Below are 5,878 nucleotides of genomic sequence, written 5' to 3'. Positions count from 1 at the left end.
GTTAAAGTAGATTGTCAACTTGGCTGAGCAACTGGTAGTTGCCTATAATGACTGGCAATTGGTTCTGTGAGATGGGATTTGCTGCGAGCAACTGAGTAGCTGCTGATTGTTAAAGCAATTGTTAAAGGTTATTTCTGTTGGAGCAACACAGGTAGGATATATCTTGAGTTCTGCTTTGCTGGAGGGTATAACTCAAATCACCACCTTAGCTTCCTTGAGGCTATACCTGGGAAGGTTCGCCCTCCTCTTGCTCCAGTTCTGTGTTTTGGCTCATTGTCATCTCACCCCTGGATTTGGGACAGCAGCTGTCGTCTGATCTGCTGATCAAGGTTCATCAAACCCTGAGAATTGGGAGGATCCTCCAAACCTACTCACAGACCTGGGACTTGCCAGCTTGCCAGCCTCCACCACTACTACGTGAGATGATCCCTTGGGTGTCTGTGAGTTCTGTGGGGTGTTACAGCAAAATACAGAACCATACGATAGGGGAGATTACTGAGAGGAAGAGGAAGAGTTAATGTCTGAAATGATGGAGTGGCTTGGTAGTTTGGACATTTGGGACATCTTTATCCTCCGCCTCATGGGGACCTGCCTTGTGCTGATCTTTCTAAGAGAAATTGTTTAAGCACCTCAAAGGATAAAAGTGTGCTTTAACCTTTGGCCTCTTTTCTTTGAGACATGGGCAGAACCTCATCAAGATGACATGAATGATGATAAGCTTGTATGTTAGATGGTGAAAAAATGAGAGATCAAGACTTTATTATCCATGTAAAATATATGTATATCCATACATTTAATGAAATAAGAACCAAAGAATCTACTGAGAATGAGCAGAAACAGTAATGGAATGGGGCTTGAGGAGAGAGGTGAAGCTTTGGACTAGTTAGTGACAAAGTGTAGAAATAAGAATGCTTTACAGGGACAAAGTTGGCTTGTTAAGCAGGGTAAGAATTTAGTAAAAGATATTAGATCTATCAGAGACTGGCAGGGCCAGAGAATCTGCCTTGAGGGCCATACATTCAAGTGGGACAAACTATGATATTCATTTTACTGTTTTGCCTCTGGGCTATATTAACAGAGTCACTTTCTGTCGTAGTATAGTCTGAAGTGCTTCAAACCACTTTAAACCTAAGAACATCAAAGTCATCCTTTACATCCATGACATTGTGCTGATTGGCCAGGAGAAGCAAGACATGGCTGGTCTCAGAGGCCTTGGTATAACTCATGTCTCTAGAGCAGGAGAGATAAAGTTTCCAAGTTTCAGGCTCCTGCCACTTGAGTGAAGTTTTTAGGGGTCCAGTGGTGAGGTTCATGTTGATATCCCCTCTATGGTGGTTAAGTTTGTGTGTCAACTTGGCTAGGCCTGGTTAAATCTCTGGGCAGCTGAATGTAGTATTTCCCATGAAGAGACTGGTAATCAACTCCATGGTGCAATCTACTGAGAGCAGCTGAGTAGCTGCTGTTGGGTATGTGGTCTGCTTCGCGTATATAAGAAACAGCTTTGGAAATGGTCTTTAGCTTATGGCACACTTGAACCCTGCACGTAGCTGTGTTGCTGTTCAGCAGCCTGCCATGCTCTGCCAACCTTGGGACTTTCAATGAACTTGAATTAATGGCCTGTCATGTGGTTTGGTAACATCATCATTGTGCCTTTTCACTTGTCGACCTTGGGTTTGTCAGCCTCAGTAGCTAGCAGCTGCCTGAGTGGAGAGATGGCTCTAACGTCAGTGGGCCGGGAGCAAGAGGCAGTGCTGAAGCCCAATGTCGAGGGGCTTTCACTCAGTCCCTAGAGCCTGGCACTTGGAACTTGGACTTCTAGCTTCTTGACTTGTAAAAGAATAAACTCCTGTAGTTAAGGTCATCCTATTGGTGGTATATAGTCTTGTCAGAGTGGCACTAGGTAACCAAAACACCCTCCAATGCAGAAGACAAGTTGCTGTGTCTTGGATCCCCTACCACACAGAAGAAAGCACATTCCACACTTAGGAATACTCCTCCAGTGCACATATAGGGGACATGCTTGGCTGCCGGCTTTCAGTGGTACTGCACCAGAGAAAGATCTCTGTAAAAGATGTAGTCCATGTATCCTGTGACAGGTAAGGGGGAAGGAAGAAGGATTAAACTCACTACCATCAAGTTGATTCCGACTCATAGCGACCCTCATACGGGGGCAGACTGCCTCATCTTTCTCTCACAGAGTGGCTGGTGGGTTCACTGGGCTTTTGGTTAGTAGCCTAATGCTTTAACCACTATACCTCCAGAGCTTCTTGGAAGAAGGATTAGTAGGGGATAAAAAGACTCAAACTGCAGTTCTGCTCTTCAAAGTCTCAGCCAGCCTGAAAGGGAGCTGCAGAGCAAAGATAGCCTCTTCAAGGGGCTCCACATTGACAGAAAGTCCCTGTATCCACTGCTCCTTCATTGGTGGCGCTGCCTAGGAAAAGCCTGGTCTCAGCTCAAGTGCTGTCTGTGCTTGACCCACAGGCTCTGCAGTTGGAGGGCAGCAGCTAACTGCTCCACACAGCTGCACAGCAAATTCTTTCCTGAAGAGAGATGGAGTAGCCCACCATCATGGCTTCTGTACCCACCCTTGGCAGAGAATCCTGACTCTGCTTTCTCCTAAGACGCAGATGTATTTATGTGTATGTGTATGTGTACGCATGTGACAAAGATGTATGTAATTTGCTAATGAAAAAACAGCAATGAAGACAATGCTAGTTCAAAGGACAGACAGAACTGTCATATATAGTCAGTGGAAGAAGAACAAAACAAAAACGCCGAATAAGATTGAAAATTAGACCAAACTGGTTAATGTCTTATTGTTGTTGTTAATGTGCCATTGAGTCAGACCCGACTCATAGCAACCCCTCCTTGGGTTTCTAAGGAAGTATCACTGTGGAAGTAGATTGTCCAGCCTTTCTTCCAAGGAGTGGATGGTGGATTTGAACTGCCAGCCTTCTGGTTAGGAGTCAAGTGCCTTAGGCACTACGCAACCAGAACTCCTGGTTAATGTCTTATAGGGCAATAAATAATATAAAGAGAACTATCAATCTTTACATTTTACTTGGATCCACAATCAACACCCATGGAAGCAGCATTCAAAAAATTAGATATACTGCACCTGTGGCTTCCAGCCAAACAATAGACAGGCATATCAGTTGAGCATTTACCTGAGGTAGATACACTACTTGGAGAGAATAAGCATGAGAGAAAGAAGGGCTGCTCGGGCACAGGGAGACAGCTCAGGGGGTAGGAGTACATGGAGGGATGGACACAGGGAAACGATACCTATCGGGAGGAAGTGAGAGGGGAGATGTTGCATTGTGCTAAATTGTGGTCAATGTCATGAGACAAAGTGTATGTAAACTGCTATATGGAAAGTGTATTTGCTCTGTAAATTTTCACCCAAATCACAATTTTTTAAAAAAAGAAATTAGATGCACTGGGCTAAGCAAACAAAGTTACTCTCTTCTAAAACAGTTGTTCTCAACTAGGGTTGATTTTCTCCCAAGGGGATATTTGGCAAATCTGTAGGCATACATGGTTGCCACAGCTGTGGGCAGGGAAAGATGCTATTGGCATCTGGTGAGTAGAGGCTATATATCTACTTCTAAACATCCTGCAGTGCACAGGACAGAGGGTTATCCAGTCCTACGTGTCAGAAGTGCTGTTGTTGAAAAACCATGCACAGATGACACTTTGGATGGCTTATTAGACAGTGCTCTAGAATGATGAAAAAGGACATACAAAGCAGAATTTAACATCTCCGGCCCTCATTTCCTTAAGGAGCTCTTATGGTGCAGTGCCTAAGGTACTTGACTGTTAACCAGAAGATTGGCAGTTCAAACCCGCCAGCTGCTCTCTGGAAGGAGGATGGGGCAATCTACTTCCATAAAGATTTACCACCTCAGAAACCCAATGGGGTTCTCTATGAGTTGGGATCGACTCGATGGCAGTGAGTTTGGTTTTTTGGTTGGACCTCATTTCCTTAACTGTAAAATTGAGATGAAGGTAGCAGCCTTCTATACTTTGGGGAGAATTAAATAAAACAGTGTTGGAAACTGTATTTTTAGGAAGATGGTCACACAAATATACATCTCATCCCACATACCCTTGGTACAAGGTGACACTGACATTTCCTCCATGGGGTTTGAAGTTATGTCCCCACCTCTTGAGCCTGGATGGGCCAGCTCTGCCAGACGTATCAGCTCAGCCACCAGACATGTGAGTAAAGATAGCTTAGATGATGTCAACCACTGTCTGATGGCAGCCTGGTGAGAACTTCAAGCCAGAACCCAAATTTCTGATTCACAGAGATAATCAGTGACTATTGTTAGTTTTAGTCACTATGTTTGGGATTAATTTGGTACACAGCAATAGACAACTAAAACAATACTCATACAAAAACGAAAAACGCAACCACTGCAGTGGAATTGGTTCCGACTCATAGCAACCCCTCCTTGGGTTTCCGAGGTAGTTATCACTGTGGAAGTGGATTGCTCAACCTTCCTTCTGAGGAGTGGCTGGTGCTTGGCTCATTGTTGCTAGGTGCCACTGAGTCAGCTTTGATTCATAGTGACCCCACGTACAAGAAAACAAAACACTGCCCAGTCCTGTGCCATCCTCACCGTTACTGCCATCCTCACCGTTACTGCCACGTAACAGTGAGGATGGTTGTAATGATGCTTGAGCCCATCATTGCAACCACTGTGTGAATCTATTTTGTTGAAAGTCTTCACCTTTTTTGCTGACCCTCTTCTTTACCAAGTAAAATATCCTGGATATCCTTTTCCAAGAACTTGTCCCTGCTGATAACATGACCAGAGTATGAGAGACGAAGTCTCACCGTTCTTGCTTCTAAGGGGCATTCTGGCTGTACTTTTTCTAAGACTGATTGGCAGTTCTTATGGCCATCCATGGTATATTCAATATTCTTATCTGACACCATAATTCAAATGCATCAATTCTTCTTCCATCTTTTGTATTCATTGTCCAGCTTGCCCAAGTATATGAGGTTATTGAAAAGACAATGATTAGGGTCAGGCACACCTTGTTGTTGTTGTTGTTATGTGCTGTGGAGTAGGACCCGACTCATAGAGACCACTCCTTGGGTTTCCGAGGCAGTATCACTATGGAAGTAGATTGCCCCATCTTCCTTCTGAGCAGTTACTGGTGGGTTTGAACCACCAGCCCTCTGGTTAGCAGTCCAGTGCCTTAGGCGCTATACTACCAGAGCTCCCAAGCCACACCTTTGTCCTCAAATTTACATCTTTGCTATTAAACACTTTAAACAGATCTTTTGCAGTGTATTTGCCCAGTGCAATGTCTCTTTTGATTTCTTGATTACTGCTTCCATGGGCGTTGATGGTGAATCCAAGTAAAATGAAATCCTTGACAATTTCAGTTGTTTCTCCATATATCAAATTGTTGCTTATTGGTCCAGTTGTGAGGACTTTTGTTTTCTTACGTTGAGGTGTAATCGTACTGAAGGGTGTAGTGTTTAATCTTCATCAGTAAGTGCTTCAAGTTGTCTTCACTTTCAGCAAACAAAGTTGTGTCTTCTGCATAAATGCTTAATAAATATTGTTCACTTTTGTAGCTTTAGGAACTCTGGCGGCATAGTGCCTAAGCCATTGACAGTTGTTTTTTTTGTTTTGTTTTGTTTTGTAGCTTTGTTGTTGTTGTTATGTGCCGTCGAGTCGGATTCAACTCATAACGACCCCTCCTTGGGTTTCTGAGGCAGTATCACTACGGAAGTAGATTGCTCCATCTTCCTTCCGAGCAGTGGCTGATGGGTTTGAACCGCCAGCCTTCTGGTTAGCAGTCAAGTGCCTTAGGCACTATGCTACCAGAGCTCCTTTTCTCACTTTGTTGTTGTTAG

Source organism: Orycteropus afer, unplaced genomic scaffold (assembly GCF_000298275.1).
Source record: "Orycteropus afer afer isolate SDZICR_OR568_19922 unplaced genomic scaffold, OryAfe1.0 scaffold00012, whole genome shotgun sequence".
NCBI lineage: Eukaryota > Metazoa > Chordata > Mammalia > Tubulidentata > Orycteropodidae > Orycteropus > Orycteropus afer.
This window is presented reverse-complemented; position numbering follows the sequence as displayed.